Here is a 21,616-nt window from a genome sequence, read left to right as displayed (position 1 = left end):
ATACATAAAGGAAATAATGTGAAAAATGATATTCTTCAACCTGCATTCAGACTCCATCAGTTTCTTCTATGGTGGTGGATATCCCAGTTACATTTAAAATTAAGGAAATGTGTTGGATTGAATGGCTCCAAAAGTCCCTTCCGGTCCTAAATCTCTGCTTCTATTTTTTTCCAATGTCTTCTCTCCTAATAAAAGTATGTTGTTGTTGTTTTCTACTTAGTTTGCTCAAAGAATTAGTTTCATTCATTTAACAAATATTTATCAATACAAATAAATTTAAATAAATGAATACTAATGGCTTGAGCCAATATTAGACTAAAGACGATTGTATGAATTTTCCATTTTTCCATCTCCCAGAGATGCAGGTATACGTGATTTGTTCTTCTCCCTTTGCTTTTTTAACCAATGCTCAGGGCCCCATTCTCAACCTAGCCCAAGTAAACAGAGATAATTATGCTTTTTGGTTGAGTAGTATAAATATACTCTGGACCCAGGATTTGTGTTTGAAATGTAGGATGTGATGCCATGTTTTCTGGTTCCAACTTTTTCAGTCTATGAATTATTTTAAAAGTGTGAGGTGGGCATTGGGAAGAAGCCACAGGGGCTTCACTTGTTCCCTTCAAAACAGTTGCTCTATTTTTGGCTTGTATCCAATCAATGAATGATTATTGACTTTCATGGAAATTTATAGGTGACTCATGGATGATGGAAATATGTGAGTCTTATTCAATTGTAGCCTATTACCAGAGCTGAAGTACACATGAGAAATAGGGAAAAGTAGATAATAGTAATAACTTATGAGATATAATCATAAATAATGTTTATGTAGCTCTTTAAAGTAAGAGAAGCGCTTTCTTTATTTTATTTCATCCTCAGTAACCACCTTGTGTCAAATTCTTACTTTACACCTGAGAAACCTACAACATGGAAAAATTAAGTGACTTACTTAGGGTCACATAGTACCTGAGGCAGAATTCAAACTCAGATCTTTCTGACTCTAAGTCCCTCACTTTCCCTACTACACTAACTAGCTACCTCATAAAATAAATAGATGGATGGGTTATATCTCAAGAGCAGTGGGTTACAAATAGATAACCTGAATGCTATTCTGGCAAACTCAAAAAATGTTTTGTGAAGGATCTGTGTAAAGGCATCACAGAGGAAGAGTTACAGATGGTCTACAAGCAATACTGGAATACTCACATGGATGATATGGACCCTTTGAACTATTTATTGAATGTTTAAATATTTATCATTTGCCTACCGCATGCTCAGTCCTGGGTTATATGCTATACAAGTCAACTGCTTCACTCTAGTCACATTTTAACATTTTTATTAGATAAATAGAGGCATATATGGTACCTCTGGTAGGTGGGAAGAATTGAAAAGAGAGTTCATGAAGTCTCAAAACTTTTACTCTATTCTTTACTCAATTAATAGTCCTCTTTCACTGCATGCAATAAAAGCAAAAGCTCCTGGGTTTTCAGAAATCTTGAAGATGGCACTTCCAGTTTTACTAGCAATTTTGCTCTTAACTAATTATAGTGAAGTAAAAAAAATTGTGCTGGGAATTCCAAGACTTTGGGTTTGAATCCTACCTTGTATTCAGCAGCAAGGTACATGAACTCAGCCATGTGACCTTGACCAAATAACTTTAATTACTGTGTATCTTATCCTTCTAAATTCTAATAATAGGAGTTATTAATCCTTTTGTATGTGTCATGGAACTCATCGAGAGTATGATGAAGTCTATGGACTTCTCAGGACTATTTTAACAATATATAGGATTACAAAGGAAATCAATTATATTAAAATGAAATTTATCTATTTATATTAAAACCAGGTTCACATATTTCAGGTCAACAACCCCTTCATAAAGAGTTGGCTATAATGGTCTTTATAAAAGTCCATTCAAATCTCTGAAATTGTATGTTCTATTAGAAATATTTTTCAGTCATTAATTTTTCCTAGTTTTAATATATGATTTCTTCAGTATGGAACAGTTTTGGTAGGGTAGCTTCCTCTAGCAATGCACATCATGTGTAATGTACAGCTGTGGATAAACAAAGTGACTGCAAAAAAACCCAGAAAGATTTATATGAAGTGATGCAGAACCAAGAGAACATTATATACAGTAACAGCAATAAAGTTCAATGATCAATCATGAATGAATTCACTATTATCAGTAATGCAAGGTACAAGAGTCTTATGTCAAAAAAGGGGAAATGATGGAATCTAAATGCAGGCAAAAGTATACCATTGTTCACTTTATTTTCTCCATGATTCTTCTCTAGTGTAAGCAATATGTGTCTTCTTTTACAACGTGAATATGTAGTGCATGATAACACACATTCATCCTATGTCATATTACCTGCCATCATGGAAAAAAGTGGAAGGAGGGGAAGGAGGGTACATGGATTGGAAAATGTCAGATAATGATTATTAAAAATTATGCTTATATGTTATGTGGAAGGAAACTAACTTATTCAAGAAAAATAAAAGAACAATAGTGGGGGGAAAAAAAAGAAAATTGCCCTGGACTCTAAGAAGTTCAATGACTTTCCCCATAGTCATGAAGATAGTAGAAAGTCAAAGGCAAGCCCAGATTTTCCTTATTTAACACTGGTCTTCCACGCTGCCTCTCTCAATTGTGGTTAATCATTTTCAATGGCATCTAAGGTCCATTTGAGATCAAAGTTGATGGTATTATGATTTTGGAAGCAAAGAAGCATTAAGCTCCATGCCTTTGGTTTGCTATGTAGAACTGCACTGAAGAGTTCAAACTTTTCTAAAAAATAAAAATTATTTAAAAAATTACAATTGATAACATAGAGAGTGTCTAGAGGAGAACAGTCCTAACATGGGGAAGGCCCTTATGTAAATATTATATGAGAAGTAGTTGAATTAACTGGGAATGTTGAACATATAGAAAAGAAAGTCCAAGTGAACATGATAATTATTTTCAGATATTTGAAGAGCCATCATGTGTAGCAGGGAAACTAGACTTGTTATATTTGGTCCCAGAGAGCAGAACCAGTGGATATAGGTTGCAAAAAAGGCAAATTTAGGCACAACATCATTGAAAACTTTCAATTAGAGCTGTCTAAAAGTAAAATGGACCGAACTGAGAAGTGTTCTACATTCATCAAATTCATGGATGGCTCTACATTCATAGAGGTCTTCAAAGTGAGACTGTTCAAGTACTTTTGTTGGAGATGTTACAGTGAAGATTAGATTTCTTTCATAAATGGGCAGGACTAAATGATCTGTTTTGAGTTCCCTTTCAATTCTCAAATTTTGTGAAAAATGAAAATGCTTAAGTTTAGCAGAATTTGAAGACATTTCACTGAAGGTCCTTCACTGATTCTGGTTTAAGAGCAAAGACTCCAAAGACACTGAAACACATATTACAAGAGATTGGAAAAGATTAGAGAGCCCCCAGGTACCACTGAAAAATCTGTTGGGGTTAGCAGATAATAACTGACTTCAAAGTTTAATTATCCATTTCCTAATTTACTAACCTGCATGGAGTTGCTTATCTACTTCCAAAGAAATATTATTCATCTATAGAATTAACAAAAAAAAAGAAAATTCTCTATGACTGGCTTGATGTCTTTAGCGTTTCAAAACTATTGATTTCCATTTCTTACTCTTCACTAAACTCTAAAGATATTTTGAGAAGTGGTTACAGAGATACGTGTTTCTCCAAGGTTAAAACTTATGGAGTTTTTTCTTAAAATATCTTGGACAAATGAAATATTAACAGACTCCATTTGCTTCCTTTAGAAACCAAACTTTAAAAAAAATAATTTAAACTAGAGCTGTTTAAAAATAATTATCTCAAACCAGGTGAAAGCAAGCTTCTTGGCCACTTCACAATGAGAAAGTTTAACTAATTGAAACTATTAAAAAATCATCTGGGTAGACAACTTCTAAGCCAAGTTTTTAGTGGATGAGCTCCAAAGTGGCTTGGATTTTAAATCTAAAAACTTGCTTTCTTACATTAAAAATTCCAAGCTACAACATCATGACCCTGATGCTATAATTTTTTAAGAGAGCTAAGTGGCATTAGTACTATACATAATTATTTCGCTCATGGGCAAAAAAAATGCCCATCACTCAGAGGAAATAGGATTTTAAGTAAGTTATGAGACCCATTTCTTTAGAAATATGCCAATCATATCCCCAAGCTTCACTGTGTAGTATGTAATACACCAACTTTTGGGATACCTGCCTAATGCAATATTAATGCTTTGAAATGGTTTCTGATTCCCTTTGAGATATGGGCCTAGGATATTAGTGCTTTAAAAACATGGTACATAAATAAACACCATCAGAATGACAAAAGATCACAACAAAAACGATCTTCTCAAATGATTTTTCTGTTCTTTCCAGGATTTGACTGATAATCAAGGTTTGAAAATCAGTCATCTGATGTTCATGCTCAAGAAGCTTAAACAGCAGTTTTCCTTGCCAATTTAAACTTTTACTTTTTAATGAAGAATTTAAACCAGAAAAGTTAAACATTTCTTGGTCTTGCTCTTGAGTAGGACACAGAAGTTTGAATTGGCACAGGACAATGAACAAACCAGTCCTTTTCAGCTTTTACTGAACCCAACCAGAAGTTTTACTTGAATCCTTACAATTTTTCTGAACCACAAAACATTAACAGGCAAAAAAATAAATAAATGAACAGCACCAAACAAAAACATGAAATAATAAGGAATCTTTGAGAAAAAAATAAACATTCTTTTTATTTAAAAATTACCATGCTCTCTCTTCCCATAAGAGAAATTCCTCTTTGGACTAAAACCTCAGACTTTTAAAAAATACTAAAAGAACATTCAATGGCCATAGCACATTATAGACTGTACACTTTATTCCAGTGACTGGGCCATTGCAGAAAGATCATTTCCTCTGTTTAAACAGTGTTACGATTTGTTGGTACTATTTAAATCTCTGAGGATGTTTATGCATGAAGAATTCACTACTTGTAACAAATCTTCCAGTATTGGTCTTGATTTCAGACATTTGGTATGAGAAAAACATTCTGACTAATCCCCTCCCTTCCTTTTCCCTTTCTCCCCACCCAATTATACAGAGAAAGAAAAAATAAGACATTAAAAGAACAGGAAATGTTTTTGTTTGTTGTTGATGTTCTTCTTAGGAATTGGCCAGCTTTTTCTCCATATCTGTGTCTTTCATTTCCCAATGGACCATGAAATTATTTATTTACTCATCCACTTTAGAGGAGCAAATTCCCTTGAAAAGGAATCCAACACCCTTATTTGTCCTTCTAATTTCAGTCGGGCTGACTTTTGACTCTCTTAATTTCCTCAAAAGGAAAGAGAAAAAGTCAATCCTTTTTCTTTGTGGAAAAGGAATTGATACATCTCAAGTCATTGGTCTCAATTCTAGTATCTCCCTTACATTCCCTTAATAGTGATGAAAAACCAAATAAATTAGTCACACCTGGACTGGGTAAAATAATCCTCAATGAGTTATCCCATGGAGGAGGGAGGTAATAAGGTTTAGTATCTAAAGGGTCACAGCCATAGAGTCAGGAAAACCTGAGTTCAAGTCCTGACTGATGCCACTTACCTGTGTGATGTAGGGCTAGTGAAGTGAAATTAATCTTCCAGTGCCTACAGAAAGTTTTCTAAGACTGTAATTTGTAGTGAAGTAGCAGATTGGGATGATGAAGAGTACAAGTAAAGGCCAGTTTGGTATCTGGAATTACCTGTCCTGACATACCTATGGGTCCAGACATAACTACCCTACTACACATGCACACACATTCACACAATGGTCAAGAAGGAAGATAATAGCTACGATGAGAGGACTGTAGTGAAATGAAGATAAATAATAATAATAATAATATTAATATAGTATTTTTAAAGTCGACAAAGCACTTGACAGATATCATCTCATTTGAGCCTCACACTACTGAGAGATAATAAGGCTGTCATCCCTCTTTTACTAAGGGAAACTGAGACAAAAACAGTGAATTGCTCATGGCCGTAGAGCTACTGTCCATGGTCACCCAGGTTGAAATGTAGCATTTGAACGTAGGTCTTCTTGACTTAATCCTCTACACACTTCTCTGGCATATGTGCATTTCCATGACTTTAACCTAGAAGCTTCTTATAATATAAAGTCTTCATGATACATAGTTCTATTATATAGTCCTATTTCTAGATGGACTGGACCAGTTTTTCTGTGATATAAAATCTGTGTTGAGAAGAGAGCCTGGCATATGGTGGGTGCTTAGTGGAAGGAATGAAGCAGTGAATGAATCATTTGATAGGTCTCTCTTGACCAAACTATCTCCCATGTTAAGATTCCTTCCTGAATTCCTACTTTTAAAGATCACTCTTTTTGGATCAAGAGGTTCATGCAGTTTGGTTAAGTGAAAAAAGCAGCCCACTGGAAGTCAGGAAATCTGTATTCTCAACTGATCTCTGCTACTCACTAGTTCTGTGACCTTGGGACAAATCACATTGCCCTCATCCATCAAATGATTCATTAGATCCCAGATATGAACCTCATTGGATACAGAAGTCCATCATTCAACTGCAAAACCTCAAGGGCCTGAATATGTGAACTTTTACAACTGATGGTTCTCTTGATACCCTTGAGGCATAGTTTAGTAAGTTTTCTGACTTTGTTGATTTAGTCAAGAGAATACTGGATATAGCATCAGAAGACCTGAATTCAAATCCCACTTCTGTGCCAAGTGACCTTTTCAGATTCAAATTCTCAGCTGCAAAATTGATGGGGATAAGAATATTATCTTATAGTTAGGGATGTAAAAGATAATGTAGGTTAAGTCCTATCTAAATGTAAACTGTTATTATTATTATTATTATTATCACGTCACACCATCTGCTAAGGATGATTAAATACTCGTTCATCGATGGCATATCCAGATATGTGAATAAACTTGAGTGTGATATTTGGCTGAGTAGAGCTTGTATTTCACCATTTCCTGTTGGCATTTTACATATTGATTTAACGTCTGTAGCAGCTTCGAGGAAGATGGTTGGTATTTGGTGATTGATTTCTAGAGACAAAAATTTTAATCATATATTTCACAATCCCAGTTAGCCTTTTGCAGGGTTTGGTTGTGGGTGCCCACTTGTGTATATGTAGGAATTGTGCTGCTCATAAACAACACTGTGGCAGGCATTGGCACTTCCCCAAATTACATCATTAATAAAACAGCATTCATGCCACCAGAGATCATTAACATTTGTTTGCCACAGTGTTGTACCCCATAGGAGATCTGAGTCATGAAGAGCAGCTGTCAACTCTTCTGATTACTACTTGGCTTTAATGCAATTGCCTGACCCTCGTTGTCAATTCCCACCTAATACAGCTGTTATTTGCTGCTTTTAGAAATACATCAGATTGGTGTGATTCTCTTATGCTGTGGCAATAGCACTACAAGAGTCAAGGGATCTTAAAGGCATTTTCCCCATCTTCAAAGAATAACTATGAATAGTTTCCAGAAATATAGGATACATCTTGCATGTTGTAATTTCCTCTCTTTTTGTGAGGAGAGAAAAGTTGATCTATATTAAAATAGAATTGTTGTTTATTTCAGTCATGTCCAACTCTTCCTTTTTTTAATTAAAAAAATTTGAATCTAATGTCCATCTCTTCTTGATTCTATTTGAGGTTTTCTTAGCAAAGATACCAGGATGGTTTACCATTTCCCTCTCCAGATCATTTTATAGACCTATTTGTAACAAGTCTAGGTCTCTTCAAGGCAGCTAGGTGGCTCAATAGATGGAACACTGGACCTGGGGTCAATAAGACCCAAGTTTAAATGTGGCCTCAGGCTCTTATCAGCTGTGTGACCCAAAGCAAGTCACTTAACCCTACTTGCCTTAAGCCACTGGAGAAGGAAATATCAAACCACTCCAATATCTTTGCTGAGAAAACTCCATGGAAAGTATTGGTTTGCTGTGGTCCAGGGGATTATGAAGAGTTAGACAGACAGCAATAATAGATCACTTTGGTGCTCTTTGGGTGATTCACAACTATAATTCTGTGCCAGAGACCATAATTCTCACCCAAATAGCGTGACTGAAAGACATAAAGACAAGGAAGTTAGTGGCCCGGTGGATTGAGAGGTAGACTGGGAGACAGGAGGTCCTGGGTTCAAATTCAGTCTCAGACACTTCCTATCTGTGTCACCCTGGGTCATTTAACCCAATTACCTAGCTCTTACCACATTTCTGCCTTGGAACCAATACTTAGTATCTATTCTAAGATAGGAGGGTAAGGGTTTAAAAAAAAAAAGAAACACTATAGGGTACACAATTTCACAATGCATTGATCATTTATATGTATATGTGCATATATACATACATGTATATGTATTACATATATATAGAGAGAGAGAGGGAGGAGAGAGGGAGAGAGAGAGAGAGAAAGAAAGAGAGAGCGTCAATAAGCATTTCTTAAGTGTCGACTGGACGAGTCTTCATGCTAGGACCTCGACATACACAGCTAAAAGATAAATAAATAAACATCTCTGCTTTGAAAGAGATTACTATCTATTGAAGAAGACAGGTAAATATATAAGTATATACATAATAAATATGTGCCAAGTAAGTCCTAAATAAATGTAAGTGTTAGTCCGAAGGTGGCATTAACAATTCAAGGAGATCAGAAAGCACATTGTATAAGAGGAGAAACCCGAACAATGTCTTTTTTTTTTTTAAATTTTTAGACAACTGGGGTTAAGTGAATAGCCCGGGGTTAACAGAACTAGGAAATATCTGAGATCAGGACCTCCTGTCTCCAGAGCTGGTGCTCTAGGCATGAAGTCACCTAGGTCTTCTCATGAGTAATGTCTCAAAAATTAAGTGACTACAGTTAAGGTGAGGAGTGGTTGTATTCCAGGATCAGTGGATGGGCAGGGCAAAGGAATAGAAATGGGACATGAAGGACAACATCAGATAAACAATAAAAAGTTTACTTTGGCTGAGTTGGACAGAGCAGGAAGGGGCCAAGTTGCCAAGTAATAGGTTTGAAATAAATCATGAAGGTTTTAAAAGCCAAAGAGGAGATTGCGTTGGACACTATAATTTATTCCAGTGACAATAAGGAGCTACTTGAATATACAGAATTTGGGAGGTATTTAGCCAGATCTGAGTTTAAAGGAAAATCATATTGGCAATTGCATGGAGGAAGGAGTAGAATTTGAAGAAATAACCTGTCCAGGTAACCACCCAAAGCATCTTGGGTGCCCATTGCTTTGCACACCTCCTCTCCCCTCTCCCTTCCATGTCTTGTTCTGAATACAGTAATCAAGTCAATAGTATTGCTTCCAGAAAGGAAAATTCTTAATTCCTTTAACTGTCCTTTGCATCAACTTATCAACTCCATTTAGCCACTGTTGACTAAAATGATGATCCACAGACAACAGCCTCCCATACATTATTGTCTTCTATAAAAATGTAGGCTTCTTGAGGACAGAGACAATATTTGTGACCCTAAAATTTAGCATGGTATCTAGCACATAGAAAGGGCTTAATACATATTTTCATTCATTAAAAAGGGATAACAATGTTTATTCTACATATCTTTCTGAGGTTTTATAAAGCTTAAAATCTGAGTTATTGTCTGTCTGATTTTAAATAAATCATTTCACCTCCACGGTCCTCACTATACTTGTATTTAAAATAGGGAGTTGGTCTAAGGCTACTTCCAACTTTAAATACAAAATACAAAAAAAAAAAGGCCCTTAGTGCAAAACCCATTTCTTTACATTTTAATACAAAGATGGTTCCTGAAAATATCGCTTTGGAGTACTAGGAAAATTTACAAAGAATATTGAACTTTTCCATCACAAGTAGCAATGTCAATGGTTAAATGACAAGGTTGGCATCTTCATTATAAATTGTACAATAAATTATATAAGGCCAGTGTATTTCACTGGTTACCAGGTTATGGAGGTAAAGAAAAGTTATCCGAAGTTATCAAAAATGGCTTAGGCTTGAGGTTATGATTCTAGATGAGAGTATATGGGCTGAATAAAAGATATTATTCTAAACATTCATTTATAAATATTATTTAATTTTGCCAAACTCATTGTTTAACTCTTAATTGTAGTTATATGAAAAACCACAATTAGTAGTGAAATCAGTTATTAATATATCATCTAGTTCATTTTTGGGGAAATTATAAAATTTGGGTAACATCAAAAATTAATAAAGATGATAATAAAACTCTGTGAAATTAATTCTATTTCCACTTAATGTTTAAGTAAGAAGTACTAGACTTAAAAAGACTTTTCAGTGTGCCTGCTGTGTTATCTTAGCCAATCATGCTATATACTCAGAACTCAGAAAGTTGATGGGGTTGAAGACACAAGAATGGCTTGATTTTTTTTCTACTCTGTATCTTTTAAAAAATATATGCCAAAGTATACCCTTACATTTCAAAGAGCCATGTTTACGTGCCTAAATTCTATCCTCATGTGTCTTTGACTGAAAAGCGCATCTATCTTTTTTTCTTCTAGCTGGACATTCAAATTAGCATGTTCAGTGAACCCAACTGTGTGAAAACATCTCCAGGAATCTGACGGAATGTATGTGAGTAGAGTTCGTGAATTGAATCCACATTTATTTCACAAATGAATAACTGTTGTCTCCTGAAGACATTCCTTGATATCTAGAGAAATAAGGATAAAAAATAAGTGCTTCAGAGGTAGTCAAAGAACCATTCCTCCTGGGTTTGGTTTTTACCTGCTCAATTGAAATACAAGAGGTCAGAAAAGAATTCTCTCTCTCTCCCCCTCTCTTCCTCTCTTCCTCTCTCTCTCTCTGTCTTTCTTCCTCTTCCTTTCTCTCTCTCCCCCTCTCTCTTTCTCTCTCTCCCTCTCTTTCTCTCTTTCCCTCTCTACCTCTCTCCCACTCCCCCCTCTCTCTCTCCCTCTTTCTCTCTTTCCCTCTCTCTTTCTATCTTTCTTTCCCTGTCCCTCTTTCTTTCTCTATCTCTCCTCCCTCCCTCCTTCCCTCCATCTCTCTCTCCCTCCCTTTTTCTTTCTTTCTCTCTTTTTCTTCCTCTCTCTTTCTATTTTTCTTTCTCTCTCTGTGTCTCCCACTCCCCCCTCTTCCTCTCCCTCTTTCTTTCTTTAACATATTTATAGACATATTTATTTATGTGTGTGTGTATATATATATATATATATACACATATACACATAAACACATAAATACATGCATCCAGACAGATACACGCACACTTGGAAGAGTGAGTGCCTATTTTGTTTTTACACTAGCTCTGATCTCATTTGCTACAGGGCACTCCTGGTTAGGAAACTTATTCTGCTAATGTATAGTCTGCGTTTGCTCTGACAATTATATTGCTACAGTTTCCTGAGCCACTTAGAGATTAGATAAATTGGCCAAGATCATCGGGAAAGTAAGTGTGAGAGGCAGGCATTCCTGCCACTAAGGTCAGCTCCCTATCCATTACCCCACTGCCTCACAGGTCTACTGGTATGGATGTACAATAGCAGCATAAAGTTATTATTAAACACTGGGTGCTGAGCATACACAGGCAGAAATATTAAGGCATCTCTGCTTTTAAAGAGGTGATATTCTTTGCGGAGAAACAAGTCTATCTTTGAGCGTAGACATAATAAATGTATGCAGAATAAATACTTAATAAATACAAAAAGGGCTTTAGCAGGTGGAGACATCAGAAAGGGTTTGTCTAGAAGGAGGTACCTGAAAAAGTCTTTAATCCAGTTCCTGTCAAATGGTAGCAAAGATATAGACTCGAAAGGGCAGCTAAGTGGTTCAATAGATAGAGCACCAGGATTAGAGATGGAGGGAGGTCCTGGACTTAAATCTGGCTGCAGACATTTCTCAGTGACGCTGGGCAAGTCTAGCCCTTACCTCTCTTCTTTTTGGGAACCAATATGTAGTATTGATTCTAAAATGGATGGTAAGGGTTTTTTTGTTTTGTTTTTTTTTAAATGTATATTCTTCCTTCCTTTATGTCTGTCTCTCTTTCTTTCTAAATCCTTGCCTTATGTCTTAATATCCCTTCTAAGAAGAGCAGCAAAGGTTAGGCAATTGGATTTAAGTGACTTGCCCAGGTCCTCCTTACCCCAGTCCTGCCACTCTATCCACCATGCTACCTAGCTGCCTCTGTACTCTTTCTAATGCTTCATTGAAATGCAGTGGTTTTAGCTCCAAGTTTCTCTTATCCATAGTTTAAGAGGCTTCCATGGCCTAGGAATCATGCTATGTCTTAGAGGCATAACCTAAGAAACAATGCAAATATATATAAAAACATCAGGGTCCTTTCATCAAGGAATTTACAGTAGAGGGAGGGAATATTGGAAAAGTCCAGAAAAAGAGAAATGGCAATACCAGGAAGCGCATGGTAAGTGCTTAAAGGATGATGCCCTCAAGGAGTGAACATTCTCACATGGATCTAAGGAAATATAATGAGTTCTTCTAGGTTGTGAATTTGTCTCAACACGATTGACATATTAAGGGAATAATTTCATCATAGCAAGAATGTTGTGTTTGCCTGCTTGATTGCAGGAAGAAAATATAGGAAATTGTAACTTCATGATAACTCACAAACTACAACCTTTTGGATGCCACTCATAAGGACCTTTGAGGTCTTTGTCAAGGCAAGTGCCATATTTATTTTATATCTTTGGGCACTGTAGAAGCTGTGGGCTGAGGAGGGCTGGACCACATTTCCCATGCTCCCACTTGCCACCACAGCTAAGACCAAGCCCCTCCATCTCCAAGGCCACCTTCTCCCCCTCAGTGGACTCTGTGGAAAGGGTCCAGAAGGAGAGAGCAACCTGAGGCCTTCAAAATTGTCATTATTTATTGTAGTATTAATGTTGCTAAACTATTCGACATGTATAAAATGGAATCACTGTTCTACTAGGTTCCCATCTTTTTATATGTGTGTCACTGATGAAGTTTTTGAGGGTTATGCCCCTGCCTGTGGTCCCCTTGAGCCCTGTGGTTTTTATTGGTCAGTTGTTTATAGCCTGGCAATATTTAGAAAGAAATACAATGAATCAAAGCATAAATGACTATACCTACCAGATATATAAAAAGTAGAAAAAAGTCATCTGAAAGGATAAAGGTATCAGCAGCTTGGAGGTCTGAGAAAGGGCTCCTGCTGAAGGCGAGATTTGAGCTGAGTCCTTAAGGAAACAAGGGAAACCAAGAGGCAGGAGTGGGATGTGGAGTGCAGAATATTTACGACACGGGAGACAGACAATGCAATGGCAGAGCCATAGTTAAAAAATGATTGCAATAGTCCAGCAGAGAGATGTCAAGGGCCTTTGAGTACAGGTTCTGTGAGTGAAGTGAAAGAGATTTAATTGAGAGGTATTGTTCAGGATCTTTTAGAACCCAAGAATCTCCATCTATAAAATGGGCATAATAATGCTTGTCCTACTTACCTCACTGTGTTACTCTGAGGAATGGGTTTTGTTAACCTTAAAGTGCTAATAGAAGCTAGATAGAAGAATATTTATAGATGTTCAGAGAAGGGAAAAATTACTATGTGGAAGAAAGCACTCAAATCTGTATGCTTGGAAACACCACCAATCTCCATTTTTATCCATGAGCTCTTGCTATCTAGGAAACAGTTTTATCTCATTTTGACAGTGGTGATAATTATGCCAATTTAATATTGAAGGCTTAATTTTAATTAATTACTTTTTAGTTTTTAAAAATGTCCATTTAATCTTTGAGGGTTTCTGAATGAACCTTCTTCTCAACCTAGGTCCAATTCCTACCCCTCCCAAGTCTAAGTAAAGAGGCCCTACATGGGAGGAAAGAGGGTAGATAGAAAGTCCCAGTGAATAAGACTTGGGATGTTCCATGCATCATTGGCAGTGGATCAGGTCTTTAGCCCCCAAAATGAACTTTTATGGACATCATGATGAACAGATTCCACTATTCAAAGCATCAATAGAATTCCTTAATTTTTTGTTTTCATTTCCCTTCCACACTTTTTGAATTACCAATGATTTATCAAGAATTATTGTAATACTCAGAGGTTTAAAGCCCTTCACAAAATGGCTCCTACCTACCTTTGTGGGATCCCCTTCACATGTTCTTTATCCCTGTCAAATTGACATGCTACCTGCTTCCTGTAAGCAACATAGAATTTCCCAATTTGGTGCCATTGTACACGTGGCCTTCCTATGGCTAGAAGAACAACCTCCTCACTCCTACCTATGGAACCCTTAAGTTCCTAGAGAGCCCAGCTCATGTGCTTCTAGCTAGAAAAGCCCTTCCTTCCATATTTCCCTCCATATTTAAGGTTCTCTCCCTCTTGGTATCATTTTGTAATACTTGATCTCTATTGTACCTTGCTGAATTATGTAAACTCCTTGAAGGAAAGAATTGTGTTGTTTGTTTGTTTTTTGAAAGTTTTATTTTCAGGTTCTAACCCAGTTCCTTAAGCATGTTAAGTGCTTACTTAATAAGTGTCAAATTGAATTTAAATTTAAATTCCTCAGCAAAATAGGAAAAGATAAATCCTAGCCTGAAGAAATATCATCGATAAGCACATGGTTCTCACTTTTAAAATTCTTTACTGTTATCATTATTGTATAAAAAGTTCAAGGAAGGAAATCAAGGTGGATAGTTTCCTTCCCAAAACAGAGGGCTGAGTGAAAATGCAAGGTGAGGACAATGAACCTCCCTGGATAATCTGCCAGTTTTCCTGAGCAGTCAGGGAGAATTCATTAGGAGAAAAAAAAATGGAGAAAACAATGACTGAGTTACAGATGGGATAAATATAACAGTTTCTGTAGGTGATCATGTCATGCCATCTTTACTCTTTGCATCTCATCATGTCAGCTGTGATTGATTGCTTCACTTTCTCTGTTTAGTCCAGAGTAACTAGAATTGTGCTTACGATGCAAATGCATTTCCCTCTCTTGATCAGCACTTCAGGTCTATTACGTGTAACAACAGCACAGGGAATCTTTTTCAGGTATTGAGATTATCCATGAGATAAAGAGCCCGGGTGAGATGCCAGGAGAACACTAGCCAAAAGAAAATACTCAAGTTTTGCCTGGAGCTGTGTGGGAAGAGAATTACATGCCAACATTTTGGAAAACAGCTTAAAAATTCTCCTCCCTGTTGGCCCAGGAAGAGAAATGTGAAAAGCATATTATAGAGGATAATAAACCTAAAATATCAGGGTCACCATGTTTAATGGCCTCAGTTAGCTTTTGTGGCACTTACTTCCTGGATTCCACAGGGTGGTGGTGAAGTTCTGAGAGCCCTGGACTGAGAATCAGAAAAGCCACACATGCTTACTAGCTTTGTGACCTTAAGGAAGTCATTTAACTTCTGTTTGCCTCAGTTTTCTCAACTGAAAAATGGAGTTCAAAAAGGATTTACCTCTCAGGATTGTTGTTAGGATCAAATTAAATATTATTTGTAAAAAGTATTAAGTACAATACCTATACATTGCATAAAAACTTATTCCCTTTTCTTCCTGAAGAATAAAGAACCTGAATAAGAAAATCATAACAAACAAAAATGTAGATTGTCATTTTTTTAATTGAGTAGGTGGATATGATTCTGTGATTTCATCTCTGTAGAGAAATCCTAATGTGGAAATTTCCTCCACTGATACAAATTTCAATTGCTCTGTAACATCATTTTAGAGAGTTTCCAAGAGTAATCAGAGCTTAAGGGACACACTCTGCTAGAGTCAGACAACTAGCAGGGATCAACATCTGAACTACAATTCAATTCTTTCAGTCTTTCTGATGCCACGGCTGGTCTTCCACACACCAAACCTTTGAACTTCTCACAAATATGTTTATTGATTATGTGTGTATATATATAATTCATAATATGTATGTACACAAAATCAATTTACATATTTGTGAGGTAATATATGACTATGTATGTGTTTACATATTATATCCCATATGTATACTTATTTATATAAAAATTAACACAAAACAATAGTAAAAAACATTTCTTCCAACAATTTCCAAGCAAAGAATTAAAAATGGTGTTTTACTCAATTAGTAGATTCTCTCATTCTTCCATTAGTCCTAATGAGTCTATAGGTGACAACTCCATCAGTTTAGCAAACTGTTAATTCTCTGTAGCTTGAAGGTTATTGTGTTACTGTGATCTTCAGGTCCAATCTGCTCCATATCACAGGGTATCTTACCTTCTGAGAAAGTGATTATCCAGGTACTTACTTGGTTATCCCAGGAATGAGGTGAAAGAAGTAGGTTGGAACAAAACAATCAACTTAATTAAAATAGGAGGGAATTATACTAATATACTGATATTCAGCATCCAAAGATTTGGAATATTAAAATAGGTCTGTTGTGATTGAAGAGGTTTTTTTCTGCAAATGCAGTTTTATCTACTTACAATCTAGAGATTTGGATGTGTTGCAATATATAACACACTTAAGAGATTAATTTGTGTTATTTTTTACAAGGTGACAACAATTTCAAAGTTGTGGTGTGTTCGTGCATTTGGGGGAATAGAGACAAGATAAACACGCACCCACACACATAGATTCAATTTGTTACATTGGGAAGAGTACTGGTTTTGGAATCAGGAGAATTAGGTTACTTGATCTCTTAGATGGCTTCTAACCATAAATTCTATTTTGCTAAATAATAATAACTGAAATGGATGTGGCACTTGCAAAACACTTAAACATATTATCTCATTTCATCCTTACAATAACCCTTTGAGGTAAGTGCTATAATTTTATTAAGTCTTTTTTACTGATGAAGAAACTGAGACTCTAAGAACCTAAATGACTACACTAGTAAATGTCAGTCAGCATTTGATCTCCTTTTCTCCTGATTCCAAATCCAGTACTCATTGTATTGTACCAAACTGCATATGTAATTCCTACACTAACATTCCATTCAAATGCCTCCTTATAGCATAGAATGGACCCAGGGATCTCAAAGATGCTGACAGGATAGCATATACACTAGCGCTTCCAAGCAAACCAGACCAGTAATGGACCACATGTCTTTTGTCCTCAAACCAGAACAAATTTGGAGAAGCTCATCAACAAGGGGTTAAGCACAGCTCCTGTGCTTTTATCACCATTTGTCACTATAGTGTTATGTTAATGCATCAAACTACTATCAGCAATACAATGATCTAGGACAATTCTGAGGGACTAATGACAACAGTTCCAGAGAAAGAAATGTTGGAGTAGATATGCAGATGAAAACATACTATTTATCACTTGTTTATTTGGGTATATGTTTTGGGGTTTTATTTTTATAAGTTTATTCACTTACAGTTGTAAAGGGGAATTCTTTGTTCTTTCAGTTTATACCTGTGAAAGGGAATCCTTTATTCTCTTTGCCTAGTGGGAGCTAACACTTTGATTAACAATAGCTTAAGTACCTCACTAGATTGTGAAGACAGTATTAACTCTCCTTTGTCTATTTTTTGACTGAATCAACACAAGCTTGAACTAGGTGGAGGAGCTCACAAACCACTTAGTGAATTCACACTCTACTTAGTGTGAGAAGCCAGCAAGATACTTGGAGAACTCCACCCTTTTTTCTAACTCAGTCAGAAACTGGTGAATTCTTTTAAGAGTTCACATCCTCAGAAAATCTGAGTCCTTTCAATGAGTATTCACTCCTCCAGAAGGTGAGAACTGGTACCCACAAACACTGCCTCCTGGGCAGTGCTAGACTATTTGGAAGTTGTGATTGGCCCCTGTGAGGAGGGGAGGAGACAAGAAGCCACTATTAAAGGCCCTGAATTTCTGAAGCTAGGGGAGTAAACTCCAAGAAGAGGGTCACTCCAAGAAGGAAGTTGGCTTCAAGAAGAAGCCTCCCTGAGTTGGCCTCAGGAGTCACCTTGAGCTCAAGTCATTGTCTTGACCTGCCTCTTGGAGGGAACTTGGGTGAGTGGATAGCTGGCTTTTTCTTCCTGTCTTCTGGAGAGAGTTTAATTCCAATTGAAGGTTAACAAGTCCCGGCTGAGCCAAACACTGGAACAATATTTAGTTAGATAGATTAATGTCTTCTCTGCCCTTTTGTATTCCTCTGCTTTCACTCTTTCCACCTCTTTTGTAAATAAAAGATTTATAATTTTCATATATTTAGCCAAACCATTAATTTTAACACTTATACAAAAATGAATATTATGGAAATATGTCTTACCTGATAATATATGCATAACCCATATTGAAATACTTGTCAACTCCAGGAAGGGGGAGGGAATAAGGGAAAGAGACAACATGAATCATATAACTTTGGCAAAATGTAATTAATTAAAAAACCAAATGCATCAAAACTCTCTATTATCTATAGAAGAAAAATTCATAAGGATGCAATAATTATTATTTGATATACATTTGTCCATGCAAATTCATTTACATATATAAATATGTATATAAGAATATACAGAATTATATATATATGCACATAAATGTATATATGTGAGTATATTGTGTGTAATTGAATATATATCTTTATATAAATATATCTTAATATAGGTATGTGTAGCTATGGTATATAGCATACACATGGAACTGTGTGTGATATGAATATACTACATGTAAATACATACCTTTATATATGAATTACATTGTTCAGTTATTCAATTAAATCTGGCTCTTTGTGACTCCATGGATGCCAGGTCCTTCTACCCTCCATTGTCTTATGAAATCTCTTTAAGCTCTTGTTCAATGCTTCTATGACACTATCTCATCATCAATTATCTCCTATTCTCTTTGTCTTCTATCTTTCTTAACATCAGTGTAATTTCCAATGAGTCCTGTCCTCTCATGATGTGGCCAAAGTATTTAAGCTTCAACTTCAGTACTTGTCCTTCCAGGGAATAGTCTGAATTAATTTATTTAAGTATCAACTGATTTGATTTCCTTTCTATCCAAAGGACTCTCAAAAGTCTTCTCCAGCACTACAGTTCAAAAGCATTGATTCTATGGTGCTCAGCTTTCCTTAGAGTCCAACTCTCTCAGCCATATATTGCTCCTGGAAAAACTATAGATTTCAATATACAGATCTTTGTCAGCAAGGTGATATATCTGCTTTTTAGTACACTTTCCAGATTTGTCATAGGTTTCCTTCTAAAGAGCAAACATCTTTTAATTTCATGACTGCAGTTGCTGTCCAAGTAATCTTAGAGCCCAAGAATATACAGTCTGACTGCTTCCATTTCTTCTCTCTCTATTTTCCAGAAAGTGATGAGACCAAGTGCCAATATCTTAGTTTTTTTTTTGATATTAAGTCTCAAGCCAGCTTTTTACATTCTCCTTTTTCACTCTCATCAAGAGTTTTGCTTTCTACCATCAGAATGATATTGTCTGCATATCTGAGATTGTTGATATTTCTCTTGGCAACCTTAATTCCAGCTTTCCTTCTTTCCTCAGCTATTTTGTAATGCCTCATGAGACAATCATTTTGCTCTTTTGTTCTTCTTTATCTTTGGAATGTATTGTTGTTGCCTCTCCTACAATATTGCTAACTTATGTCCATAGTTCTTCAGTCACTCTATTTATCTTAAATCTATTCCTCTCTTCAACTTCATATTCATAAGGGATATTACTTAGGTCATACTTATATGACCTTATTGTTTCCCCTACTCTCTTCAACTGAAGCGTGAATTTTGCATTAAGAAGCCCATTATTTTAGTTACAGTCAGCTCCAGACTATATAGAGCTTCTCCACTTTTGACTATAAATGATGGAATCAATCTGATTTTGATATTAGCCATCTAGTGATGTCCATATTTTGAATCACCTTTTGGGCTATTAAAAAATAGTATTTGCTATGACCAGTGAGTTTCTGGGGGCTTTTTGGCAAGGATATTGAAGTGACTTACCATTTCCTTCTCCATCTTATTTTACAGATGAAGAAACTGAGGCAAGCAGAATTAAGTGACTTGACCAGACTCACATAACTAGTAAGTGCCTGAGACTGGATTTGAACCCAGGAATATTAGTCTCCCTGAGGTCAGGTATTTTATCCACTGGACTAGCTAATTGCCCATTTTCATGCATGTATATCTGAATATATGTATATATGTATGAACATATATATATATATGTATGTATCTTTCTATATATTATGTAAAAAGGAATTCTTTATTCATTTTTTTTAATTTAATGGGAAACCTAGAGGTCCTCTTAGATTTGTAGGGATTAACCAGTCCACAGTGACTGGAAGTAGAAACCATAGAGACAGGAAGGAGGAACCTTAGAGATAGGAAATGAGATAGAAAAAGGGTATAATAAAAGGAGCCAGCTTCAGTTGGTTGAGGGCAGTAAGTTACTGACACTTAGGACTGGCAGTTGCAGAAAATTTGGCTGCTTGGTATGAGTTGTTTGTTGGGGGTTGATTGCTGGTGGTGTAGGTTGGTGATTAGTCGGTGGTTGGCATTTAGTTGATGAAATATAAATGCAGGCCTGAGCTTACTGAGAGGACTTTCTGACTTTAGCCTTTAGAGGGTTTTTTTTTTTTGGCTTTTGGGTTTTTGGCTTTTGGTTTGGGCTGGCTTTTTTTCTTGAATTTTTTAGTCAAACCTAATTGGGGTTGGTTTAAACACTGATTGGGTTGGTTTTGATTGGGTTGGATTGGGTTGGAACTTTGTGAGGTGGTTGTTATTATAGGCACTTACAGGTAACTATAGGCAGTTTTCAGTAGTAATTATAGGTAGTTATAGATAGTTATAGGATAACTAATCTAGACATTAGGAAATTTTTTTTCTCTACCTTTTTCCTATTTTCTCTCCTTTACTATATTAATTTTACTATATTCTTTTACTATCTCTATTTTAATTAAACTAAATTATTAATTGTTAAAAGTCTCTAGAAGTTTTCTTTTCTCTGGCTTAAAGGGATAATATTAATTTACAACTCTACTATATTCTCATTAAAACTTAAATTATTAAAACCTGCTCTCTTATTTTGTCAAAACTCCTAATTTAACCCTTACATTTAATTGATGACCATGAAGGGACTTGAACCCTAAGTCTTCTCATCATTTTCCTCACTTTTTACTAAAACTATGCCTGAGTAAATTTCCTAGCAGTTAGTTCTGTTACAGCTATTGAGCCTTTATGTTAAACAGTGCCATCTACTGACAGAAAATAGTACTGCAAACACAATTAACAATTAGATTAACTATGATTCTGGGTAGTCTAGTTCAAATTGCAATGCTGTTTCTTGTCTATCTAAAATGACTTATTATCCAACAGAATATTTCACAGTGGCTTTACATAGCACTGTTCCTAGCTATACTTATAGTAATAGGAGGCTTGGAATTTTGCCTAATCTTCCTTGGGAAGGAAAAAAAGTAATAATTTTGCCATAGCCTCTTTGCAAGAATATATAAATCAAACACCAATGTGTTAGTTCTGTGGAAAAAGAAGTCATGTAATAGTAAACTGTAGAAACTGGAACCAGGTACTCAATAACATAAATTTTAGAAATAATGGGAACTCTAGGAATAACAACTTTAGAAATAATAACAATTATAGATATAATAACAATAGAAACACATTTAGAAATACTAATCCAAATTAGGCAACAACTACATGCAATGCATAAATGAATA

This window comes from Gracilinanus agilis, chromosome 5, assembly GCF_016433145.1.
Source record: "Gracilinanus agilis isolate LMUSP501 chromosome 5, AgileGrace, whole genome shotgun sequence".
In the NCBI taxonomy this organism is placed as follows: domain Eukaryota; kingdom Metazoa; phylum Chordata; class Mammalia; order Didelphimorphia; family Didelphidae; genus Gracilinanus; species Gracilinanus agilis.
Note: the sequence above shows the minus strand (reverse complement) of the source record.